Source organism: Canis lupus, chromosome 7 (genome assembly GCF_011100685.1).
Source record: "Canis lupus familiaris isolate Mischka breed German Shepherd chromosome 7, alternate assembly UU_Cfam_GSD_1.0, whole genome shotgun sequence".
In the NCBI taxonomy this organism is placed as follows: domain Eukaryota; kingdom Metazoa; phylum Chordata; class Mammalia; order Carnivora; family Canidae; genus Canis; species Canis lupus.
In genome coordinates, this window is record NC_049228.1 from 39,012,979 (window position 1) to 39,025,201 (window position 12,223).

Sequence of the window (12,223 nt, forward strand, 5' to 3'; positions counted from 1 at the left end):
ACACGCTGCTCAGAGCAGGAGCCTTTGGGAAACAGCGAGCTTGGGTGGGGGCTTGGGGGTGCGCAGACTAGGGCACCAAGTGAAGGTGGTTGCTGACCCCTCTGCAGAGGTCTCTTCTCCTGCTTGTGATCTGATCGTCTTCAGAGGACACCGAATCTGCTGTGCCAGCCCCGTGTCCATCTCTGACCCTGCTCTTCTTCCAGTGCTGCCGTCTCGTCTGCTAGCCAGCAGAAAATCTTCCTACCGGCAGGGAACTAGCAGGTATCAGCTCCTGTCCAAAGCAATGACATGCCTACAAAAGTCACCTCCGGGCAGAGCTGGAGGGCACAAATATTTGGGGGAATAAGGCCATCCATCACGATGGTGATCACAGTGTCTATGATTGGGTGTTAATAGGGGTATTGCATGCAGACGGGTGCAAGGCAGATGGTATGGAATCAAGAGCCTCTGGGACGGCTGCGCCATTAGCCAGAGGCCAAGTCACATGGAAGCTTCTGGAAGCTCAGCTCCCTCTTGAGTACAGACCTACCTCTTTATTTTCTAGAAGTTAAGCTACCCTCCCTCTATTTATCTTTTCCTTTCCCCCTTTCTCAAGTAATATCAAGTTCCCCCGGTAAGCCGGGGAAACTAATTATTCTTCCAAAGAGAACTTGTGACTTCCTTCTTGCTTATTTCAGCACATTGTTGAACAAAAACCAATGTTCGTTTATGAATTAGATCCAGTTGCAGAGATAAAGTAGTTTGGGAAATGTTTGGGTGATTAGGAATACATCTCAAAAACCCTAGAAATGTGAACAATCTGTGACCTAGTAGCCCCACTTCTTAGAATATATTTTTAGTATATGTGCTGCCGAAGCGAGCACCCCACTTCTTAGAATGAAGCCTAGAATAAGAATGGGTGAGTACATAAATATGTGTGTACAGTATCTCTAATCTGGCTTACTGTAGCAAACAACTAAGAAATAACCTGAAAGTGCCCAAATAAGAGATTAATATAACCATGACAATGATCCATATAATGGAATTTTTTGAAAATTAATTCATTAAAAACGACAACGTAGATCAATGTTTACTGACTAGAAAGCGAGAAAGATGTTCAAGATTTATTTAAAATAATAGATTTGTGTAAACACATTATGTGAACTTTTTAATAATGCTATCTGGAAACCAAAATCAAGAAAATGTAAATAACAATTATCTGAGAGCACAGTGGCAGGAATTTCTGTTGGTTTGATTATTTTTCTTTCTGGTGTACCCTGTATCTGATGCCCCAGACACCTGTTGACTCCACACTGCCACACTGGTCTGAGCCACCGTCCTGCCTCCCCTGGGTCTCTGAAGGACCCTCTCGGCCAGTCTCCTGGGGACCAGCCTCACCCCAAAGACAGCAGCCTCAACGGTTCTTTTAGACTGTGTTACTTTTCCTGTCAAAACGCATGGAGTGGTGCCACTCTGAGTGCAGAGCCGAATCCCAGTGGTGACCTCTGGGGTCCTGCGTATCCGCCTGGTTTCCTGTTCCTGCTCTGCCCATTCGCTCCCTCCGCTACAGCCACTCTGGCTTCTGCGGCTCTGACCACACGGACGTCCTGGCCCTGCCCTAGGGCTCTTGGACTAGCTGTCCCTTTGCTCCCTTTGGATCTGCTCAGACGCCCCATCACAGGCGGGGTCCTGGAGGCCGGTCCGGAGCTGGAGTCAGCATGCAGGCCACTTATTGCGGAGTGTCTGGGGCTGTATCCCACGGTGGGAAGGAGACAGACCCACGAAGCCATCGGCAACCCGAAGGGGGCTCTGAAGCTGGCAGGCCTTTCAGAGCTGTCCTGAGCTAGGATGAGGGGCCAGGCCATGCCATCCCTGATTCCACCCACTAGCTGTGTACCGGTGGCCCCACAAATATTTGGGGGAATAAGGCCATCCATCCCGATGGCGATCACAGTGTCTGTTATAATCTATCTCCATGTGCTCAGAGCTGTTCCATCATTGAAGTTTGGAGAGCAGGTCGTCCAGAATCCCAGGGGCTTCTGCTGGAGAAACTTCTAGGAAGAAGGTTCTGGGGAGCAGCTCCAGTTCTTGACATTGCCGACTGTCTTGGAACTAGAAGTGGCCTTCTATCCAGCCTAGATTCTCCTTACCCACAAGTGGCACGTCTGCTGCTCCAGGTGGCTTACCTGGCAGGGAGACCCAGGCCTTTATCTCAGGGAGATCGTCTCCCTTGTCACGGTGCCCTTCTCAGCCATAGCTGCTATTCTTGTCCATTAGCTGTCAACATTGGGCGAGGGAAAGCCAGGGCTTGCCCAGATGGGTCGCCTGTGTGCCGGACGTGTTCACTCTTGCCCCCAATGTGTCAGAGCATCCTGCCTCCTCTTGCTGACACACGTGCGTTTCCAGTGCTGACGTGATGTCTGCTGTGCGTTTGGCACACAGCGCCTGGGCCTGCCAAACAGCAGCCCGAGCTCAGAGTGAAGAAGGACTTTCTTTGGGTCCCTTGGTGGAAACACTTCTTTTGAAACCAGGCCTTCTCAGCTACACAGACAGGCGGCACAGACCCCCCAAGTGGGTCACGGGGAGTGGTGGTGAGCAGAGTCTTTCTGACTCCCAGCTCTTGAGTACCAGGTAGAAAAGGTCTGTTGCCATCCTCACAACCGCCTCCACGGTGATGCTTCAGCCGGGCCTCATCAGCTCTCCCCCTGACGGGGTGGTCTGGTACAGGTGTCATGGTCACGTACCTCCTCTGGCACCTCTTTCACTGTAATATGGATCCCTTGGTCTGCAGGCCTCTGTGCTGGTAGACTGAACACGGAGCCCTTGGATGCCGGTGCCAGTTGAAGACCTACATGGAGGAAAGGCAAAGACATCCCTGGAGTATCTAATTCTTGCAAAATTAACTACCGAAAAAAAAAAAGGGGGGGGAACTTAGTGAAGTAGAACAGGGCTGAACCTCTCCAACAGTGCAGTGCATTGCGACCGCTGAAAAGTGTGTTTCAGAACATGATCTATGCTGTAATGTGAGAAAAGCTGCTGACACAATCTTCTGTACACAAAACAACCCATACAACCTGATGTTATAAGTCTACGTGGGCAGGAAAAGACATTCAGTACGTGGGCACTTGTCAGACTCTGTGTGTGTCAGGGTCCCAGCCCTGTTCTTACACATCGGGTTGGCTAGATGTTGAAGTCATAACACCCACTAATCATTTATGTGTCACAAACTTAATGCAGACATCCCCAGTCTGTTGTCTCTTCATTTGCATAAAAGTTTTAAATGTTAAGATATTCAGATCTGGTCATCTTTGCCTCACTGGTTGCTTCTCTTGTTTGAAAGCCATGAAGATAGTCATTCCTGCACAGACCTAATAAATACTCCATTTTCTACTAGTATTCTAAACAAAAGAAATCTAATGGCTAGTCCTTGCAAGGCAGGTGGGTGGTCCTCTCAGGGGTTGAGACCTAAGAGAGAACTCAGAGTTGGTCTCTGTGCCTGCAGGCTGTGCACAAGCAGTGGTGGCTGGGTTAGGGGCCAGGCCATTGGGCCCACGCATGGGCTCTGTCTCTCCCACGGTGGCTACTCCACTCACATACGTGCCATACTAGCCCTGGGGTGGCTTTAACCCACCTGGTTATTAGTATTTCTTTGGTGGGTGCTATCTCGGGGGCATTAACCTGCAAACAGAGGATCTTTGCAAAGCACACCCACTCCCATATGTCCATGCAAGTGCCTCTACCACAGATTTCTTAGTCCTAATCTTCAAATGTTTCTCTTTCAAGGCCCTTGACCAAGCCACTCACCACTACTCATGAGTCCTTGATTATTCTAAACCCAGCCACTTCTTTTTTCACATGAGATGGATGACATTCACTGCTGGAAGTTCTGGCCATTGAGAGGATCTCCGCCTAGCATTGTCTTCCAAGGTCATCCCTGAATTATAGGGTGGTGTAGCTAGCTAGCATGCATTTTCAGCATATACCTGCATATCAAGCCACCCCTTCTGTGAGCCATGCTTAGGAATTTTCCTTCTCTGTTAACTGGGTCCTAACCAGCTATCCAGAGAGCCACAGGGAGCCATGGGAGGGAGCTCAGGGAGAGGTGCTCGGGCATTAGCGATGTGTGTCTGGGCCACCAACTAGTTTAGATCCTATATGCCCTTCAGCCCTGCTCATGAAAATCCTGGATTTACCATTTACATTTCATGGTGCACCGTTTTAGGACCACCTGACCTGATGATTCTAGTGGCTTAGACGGAACCCCACTCACAATGAGCCGTTCTGGCTGCCTGGCCACTTGTCCCATGGTCAGGGATCTATCTCTGGGAGGGTCTAATCAATGGCAGAAGCTTTCCAGAAAGGGATTGAATTCTCTGCTGCAGATGGCATGGCCTTGCTCCAGGATCCTGGGGATCTGCATTGTGATTCCCCCACAAGGATGTGTCATAACTTCCGCTGACACCTCTAGTAACACAAGGCCAGCAGGATCATATGGCCCGAGCGGTAGAACCACTTACACTATACCCTGGATGTTCTCCACGGAGCCCTCTCCTGCCCTTGGCCCTGCTTAAAGTGGACAGGCTTCCATGTCACCTGGTATGTGGGTTGAAGGGATATTCTCAGGTTTGGAATATGCTACCTGTAGATCTCAGAGGCTTGCCAGGTGTTGGACTTCCTTCTCTGTGATGGGAAGTGCAAGAGCCAGTAACATATCCTTTACTGTGGGGGGGATGTCTCAGCATTCCCCAGATCACCAGACTCCTAAAAATGTTGCTGACAGTGCAGACCTCTGAATCGTCGGTGTCTTCCTCCTGTTCTCTGGGATCGTGTGTTACGGAGGTCTCTAATGCACTAGTCACTGCTTGCTTAGCTGGTCCAGTGAGCATGATGTCATCATTACCCAGCCAGTCCAGGTCTCTAGGGATTGTATTATGCCAGGAGCAGGAGCATTAACATAGCCTTGGGGCAAGACTGTAAACGTATACGTTGTCTGTTCCGAATGAATCGACTGTTCTGATCCTCTTTTTGGTAGGGATGGGAAAGAATACACTCATTGGCTCAGTGGCCACATATTATGTGCAATTATGTTAATTTGTTCTAGTGAAGATCATGTTCGGCACAGCAGCTGCAGATGGGGCTCCTGCCTGGTGGACCACAGTAATCTCTAGTCATTGTCCAGGGTCTGCCTGACTTGTGCTGGGTGCAGACTGGCGATCAACGGAGACATGATAGGGACCACCAGCCTTGTACCCCTTAGGATCCTGAATCGCTTTTGCAGTTTCTTTTCATGAATCGCTTTCAAGCCCCCCCAACTCCCCAGAATGCACTATTGTTTCTAATTTACTATCTTGGCTCACAGGGGCAGGTGTGGCATAAGAAAAGCAGTTTTAAAGGCCCTTCTGCCAAGCTTTTATTCACAGGCGGAAACCCCAAGATATATGCATTCTAATTATATATACAGGGGCTGGGGAAATGACTACCTGCTGGGCCCATGGACCTAAGTGGGCACACAGGGGGCAGCCCTGGGCTAGCCTCCACTTATGGACTGGCACCCAGGTGCTCCAACTGTAGCAGGGATGCTAAGTATGATGATACTTGAGGTCTCCGACTCTCAACTCAGACTCCTCTCCAACAGTCCTGGAAAGGGTAGTCCCTGTTCTCAACATACGGCTTGCTGAATAAATGCCATGGTTCCTTTTAGGGAAAAACCTGGGAAATGCCCACCACATGCATCATCATGGTGTTAAAGGGCACTCCTACTGGGGACCTGAACCCTCTTTCAATCCATGGGTTCTGGATCTGAAAATTAGCTCCTTTCTGGAAACTGAGCAAAGGATTGTGACTTTTTACTGCATTGGCTCATCTTCTTACCAATCATCCACTTTTTAAAAAAGATTTATTTATTTTAGAGAGAGCAGGGGGAGGGGCAGAGGCAGAGAGAAAGTTGAGCAGACTCTGAGCTGAGCGTGGTGCCTGAAGCAAGGCTCGATCCCACCACCACCCTGAGATCATGACCTAAGCCAAAACCAAGAGTCAGAGGCTTCACCGACTGTGCACCACCCACACGCCCCTCTTGATCTTTAAATTCTTGATTGCTTAGAACTGTGCCTGGCACAGAGTAAGTGTGCAGCACATTTGAAAATTGAGGACAGAGAAGGAGATTGGCATCGTGAGATTTAGGAGGCATCTGCTCTACGGTTGAAGGCAGCATTGCCAGACTGGGGGACTTGAAAAGGAACTGTTCTGTGTCTGTTTCTTATCTGTCAAACAGATAATAAATACTTGAGTATTAACAGGTAATAAATACTCCTCTTAGTGACCTCATGGAAGCACTTCAAGAATAGATGACTCCAATGCTATCCCTACCAAAATCCCAGCTGCCTTTTTTGCAGACATTGGCAGCTGATCCTAGAATTCATATGGAAATCCAAGGGACCCAACATAGCCTGAATCACTACCCCCACCAACAAAAGAACAGTTGGCACTCTCACACTTGCCGATTTCCAAAGCTACTACAAAGGTACAGTAGTCAAGATATTGTGGTGCTGGCATATGGATAGACATATAGGTCAATGGCATGGAATCTAGAGTCCACAAATACACCCTTACATATGGTTGATGGATTTTCCAGAAGGGTGCCAAGAATTCAAAAGGGAAAAAATAGTCTTTGCAACAAATGGTTTGGGAAGAACTGGATATTCTTATGCAAGAGAATGCAGTTGACGCCCTCTATCAAACCATATAAAAATTAACTCAAAGTGGATCAGAGACATAAATGCAAGAGCTAAACTATAAAACTCATAGAGGAAAACACAGAAATACATCTTTATGAGCTTGGATCAGGATTAGTTTCTTAAATATGTCACCACAAGCTTAAGTGACAAAAGAAAAAATAGATACATTGGCGTCATCAAGATTAAAAACTTGTATGCTTCAAAGGATGCCATTAAGAAAGTGAAAAGGCAATCCACAGAATGGGAGAAAATATTTACAAATCATATGTCTGATAAGGGACTCATATCTAGAATATACAAGGACATTTAACAACTTGGTAGAAACAAACCCCAATTTAAAAATGGACACAGGCTGGGGAGCCTGGGGGGCTCAGTTGGATGAGCATCCAACTCTTGGTTTTGGCTCAGGTCATGATCTCAGGGTGATGAGATCCTCTGCGCCGGGCATGGAGCCTGCTTAAGATTCTCTCTTCCCCATCCCCTCGGTCCTGCATGCTCGCTCTCTCTCTCTCTCTCTCTCAAAATAAAATAAAAACAAGAGTCTGAATCTTTAAAAAAAAATGGGCATAAGCTTTGAGTAGACATTTTTCCAAAGAAGATATACAAATGCCCAATAAGCACATGAAAAGATGCTGAGCATCGTTAGTCATAAGAGAGATGCAAATTGAGACCACAGCGAGGTACCACTTCACCCACTAGGATGGCTATGATGAAAACAAGGAATGAAAACAAGTTGGGGAGGATGTAGAGAAACCAGATCTCGCACACTGCTGGTGGGAACGTGAAAGGGAGCGACTGTTTTGGAAAGCAATGTGGCACTTCCTCAAAAAGTTAAACATGGACTTTCCATATGACCCAGAAATTCTGCTCCTACACGCACACCCGAGGGAATTGAAAACCTATGTTTTAAGAGAAAACTTAAATATTCAGAGTGGTGTTATTCCTAATACCCAGAAGGTGGAGAAAACCCAGATGTCCATCAACTGAAAAATAAACAAGATCCATGTGATAGAATATTCTTGGGCTATCAAAGGGAATGGGGCACAGATTCATCCTACAACATGGATGAACTTCAAAAACATGCTAAGTGAAAGCAGCCAGACACAGAGGCCAGGAGTATGTGACTGGGTGTATGAAGCATGCAGAATAGACACATTTACAGAGATAGAAAGTAGCCTGGTGGCTGCTGGGGCATGGAAGAGGGGGGTGGGGATGGGAGAGCCTCTTTAGGGCTCAAGTTTCTTTTTTAAAGTGATGACAATGTTCTAAAATTACAGAGTGGTGATGGTTGCACAACTCTAAATATGCTAAAACCCACTGAATTGTACACTTCTAAAAGAATGAATTTTATGGCATAGGAATTACATCTAAATAAAACTGCTTTAAAAAAAAAAAAGGTAAATGACACAATGAGCTGTCTCTTGAACCAAGAAGTGGAGGCTGGACTTGTTGCAAACCTCAGGGTGATAGAGACCTGCAGGGTCACGGGGCATCTTGCACCTTGTCCGCCCTGTTCTTAGCGCAGCCAGTGGCGCCCCTGTGACCCTGGCACTGAGCCTGCCATTCCAGCAGGTTGTTCCACGGCATTCAGAGCCTGAGTTAGCCAGCGGCCATGTGCACTGCCAGCTCTGCTGGGTGCCTCCCCCGCAGGGCCAGGCTCTGCTGAAGTCAAACAGCCCACATGGGGATCCTCAGTGCTGGGCCTGGAATGTGTCCTCCATCTGCATCCACAGGACACCCCTGATCCTGCAGGCTCTTTGTCCCCCACTGAGTCACAAAGGGCACGCACTTGCCAAATCTGGTGGATCAAACATACCACCAGGGTGGTTTTTTTTTAAGATGGATTCCTGAGGCTCACCTTGAATCAGGAGGTCTGGGTGGGTCTGGGAGTCTTGAAGCTCCCCCAGGTGATTCTCATCATCAGCCAGATCTGGGCACCTTTGATCCAGTAAATTCACCCTCCCACCCAGGGCTACGGCACCCCTGCCAAGCGCTTGACTCAGCCTTTCCAAGGAGCGTTCCCTGGCTCGCCTCGCCCCAGTGCGCTGCTCCACCCACAGGCTCACCACCCTCCTTCTGCGCACCCTGCACTGCTGTCACCTGTGTGGCCGGCTCCCCCGCCCCCAACTAGACTAAAAGCCCTTTGAAGAAGGGGACTGTGTGTTATTTAATGTTTTACCCCCAATTCCTGACTCACAGTAAGGCCTAATATAATTGTGGAGGGAAGGAAGGAAGGAAGGAAGGAAGGAAGGAAGGAAGGAAGGAAGGAAGGAAGGAAGCAAATCTAATAGTCATTGTTTGAATGGGGTGACCGTGCTTGCAAATCATTTGGTAGTGATGATATTTATCTGGATATTATATAAAAGCAATTAGAATTTGATGGATGTATCAGTTCTGAATATCTGGCTGGAAGCTAGCTGCCTGCCCTTTGGAGGAGTTGGTCGAGCTGTTCTCACAAAAGCAGCATTTAGGAAGATGGACCATTTACTGGAAGAGTTTGATGCATGTCTGAGGACCAAGAATAAACTCCAAACCAGACTTTGTTGTCTATAAGTCCCAAAGGAGAATAGGAGCTGACCGTTTCTCAAACCTGGGAGGACTTAGGTCTACCCATTCATCCAGCCAAGGGCAGGTTCATGTTCTGGGGGGCCCGAAGCTCAAACAACTTTGGAGGGCCTCCTTAAGAAAGATCTTGTTTCTCTAACACCCACAAACCTGCAGCGCCAGGAGCTTAGGACACACTCAGTTTTGTGACCCTGCTCGTTTGTGACACACCAGGTGAGTCTCCGTGGTGGGGGGTGGGAGTCCTGGAAGTCATTCCCATGCTGGATAGCTGATAAGTCAGCTATACACCTTCCATGACACATACCACACAGATAAGTCCCTGCAGCCCATACTAATGTGTTCCCAGGGCATCTTCCTCCTAGCTGGATCTCCTCCTGCCCACTGCCGCTCCGGGGTCACTTGATGTGAGGGGAAGGGGTGGGGGAGAAGCTAGAGTAGAGACAGAGGCTTCAACTAGTTAAAATAGCTTACTTTTGAAATTGTTTTTTAATAAAAACATATAACCAGGGGGCACCTGCATGGCTCAGTGGGTTAAGCGTCTGCTTTCAGCTCAGGGCATGATCCCAGGGTCCTGGGATCAAGCCCCAAATTGGACTCCCTGCTCAGCAGAGTCTGCTTCTGCCTCTGCACCCTGCCAACTTGTGCTCTCTAATAAACAGAATCTTAAAAACAAAACCAAAAAACCATATAACCATGAGAGCACATAGTAGGACTGCTCCCAGAGCCTCAGAAGGGGCCAGTGTGAAGCAGGGTCCCAAACTTAAAAGCGAGAGCTGAGGCTTAAACTCCTGTGGCCTCACAGTCAATGCTTCTGTGCGGCCAACAAATGTTTGCTGAGCACCTACTACGTGCCGGGTGCTGTTTCCAGGAATGCAGCAGTCCACAAATAACCCATGTCTCAGACTTCATGGTGCGTACATTCTAGTCCCACTAAAGCAGATGTGTCCCCTGGCTCTGGACAACAGACACCACAGACGTATTGGCTGCCGCTGCCTGATTCGGAATAAACATTTCTGGAATGGATAAACAAACAGTAGCACGAACGGAACATTTCAGAACCAAAGACTGTCATGCGACCGGGATTCAGTATGACAACAGCGAACGGTAGTACAAATTACAAAGTGGACTCAAAAGCCAATGCAGGGGCACCTGGGTGGCTCAGTGGTTGAGCGTCTGCCTTTGGCTCAGGGCATGATTCTGGGGACCTGGGATCGAGCCCCGGGTCGGGCTCTCTGCTCAGTGGGGAGCCTGTTTCTCCCTCTGCCTATGTCTCTGCCTCTCTCTCTCTGTGCGTCTCATGAATAAATAAAATCTTTAAGAAAAAAAAAAGCCGATGCAGGGTTATAAGGGTGGTAACAACACGGGTGTGGCCCTGGGTTTTCTAGGACGCAGCAGGACTATTGTTCTGACATGCGGCACTGGCAGGTAACCAGCGATTCCTCCTTCTTTCTGGAACTAAATTGGCACTCTAGCTAGTACACCTCCAGGCCAGGCCCGCCTCAGTGCTGAGAGGTGAAGACGGGAAGAGACAAGAGAGAACCTGTCCCCTCTCCGGTGTGGCCGCTGTGTCCTCTGCTTCTGCCCCTGCCCGAGCCCCCGGCCCCCAGCCCCTGGCAGGTGCTCGGCTGTCCCTTCCTCAGCGCGGGCAGCCTCGTTCTCCCCGTGGACCCCTCCTTCGCAGCAAGGACATCCGATGACGATGCCCACTGCTTCCTGTCACCACACCTGCAAAGTGACCTGCGTCTGAGTCCTCCGTCTGTCCTGACAGTCCTGGCGACATCGGACAGCCCCAGCTCCTCGGCTTGCTAGCCCTGTGACCCTGAGCAACCGAGGCAGCTGTGTCGGTCTCTGTTGAAAATTGGCCCCCACTTTAAAATGGGGATAATATGGATGTCTATTTTAGTGGGTGGTTGTGGGCACTGTAGGAGATGCTGGGTGTCAGGCTCAGCCCTACACTGGACATGGGATCTTTTCTGTCAAGGTGACTGTTCCTGCTGTCCTCCTGCCAGGGGTGCCCCTTGGGGTCCTGTGTGAGGGTCTCTTCCTCCGCAGGGGAGGGTGTGTGCCCGCCTGCTCTGGCTTCCCTTCTCACCCCCTTTTCATCCCAGTGACTCCATGGCTTCTATCACCACCCAGATCTGGAAACAGGTGCCCCATCTCCCATGGGCTCTGGACGCACCATCCAACCACCTACGCTGGCCCCCTCTCCCTCCCCGCAGGCCCTCCAAGTCCACGTGTTCAAAAACAAGCTTATCATCTTTCCCCACAAACCAGTTCTGTCTCCTGCTGCCCCTTTGGATGAATAGATGCCCCTCTTGGCCTATTCCTCCAGCTAGAAAGAGGTCTGCCTCCGTGTCTCCCTGGCCAGTGGATGATAGGCTTGGTGCCAGGCCTCAGGTCAGTTCCCTGGGCCTCCTCAGGTCTGTTCCCTAGGCCTTGGGTCTGTTCCCATCACCTCCAGCCTCGTCCTTCACCAGCCTCTGGCTTCCAAACTCCCTCCCTCCCCATGGGATGAAGCCCAGACTCTGGGGCCAGTGGGCTGGGCCTGGAAGCCAGGCTGGGCTCCTAGTAGCCTGTACTCACCTTCCCTGACTGTCCCCCTCTTCCCTCCAGATGTGCTCCCCTGCTTCCAGTCCCCGAAAATGCCCAGCTCTTTTTTGCCCCTGGCTTTTGACCCTGCCACTTGCCCTGACCGGGACAATCGTGTGGCAGACACGATGGTCAGGATGGGAGCCGGCTTCCCACAGCCCTGTGCTCGCCCCTGTTGTGACACCCCTGCCTGTGTCCAGGGCACACCTGCCAGGCTCCTGCCAGCTCCCACATGGCTGGAGGGTAAGTGGGAGTCTCTCCTGTTGGATATGCCTCCCCAAAGCACAAGGCACCAAGGGACATGATGGCTGGCTGAGTCAATGCCCTGCTTCCATGGCAGCCAGGAAAGCAGGTCC

The 12,223-nt window shown here is 49.8% G+C and overlaps 1 long non-coding RNA gene across 2 annotated transcripts; it reads right to left on the bottom strand.

The window, feature by feature from the left end:
* Window positions 1-1,088: 1,088 nt before the first annotated feature.
* LOC111096720 lies at window positions 1,089-12,214 on the bottom strand. Of its 2 annotated transcripts, XR_005362279.1 has the most exons (3): window positions 12,075-12,214; window positions 4,619-5,123; window positions 1,089-2,827 (listed from the first exon to the last, which is right to left on the bottom strand). It is a non-coding gene; the product is annotated as an uncharacterized LOC111096720 (long non-coding RNA). The 2 variants fall into 2 exon arrangements; XR_005362278.1 differs by lacking the exon at window positions 4,619-5,123.
* Window positions 12,215-12,223: the final 9 nt, after the last annotated feature.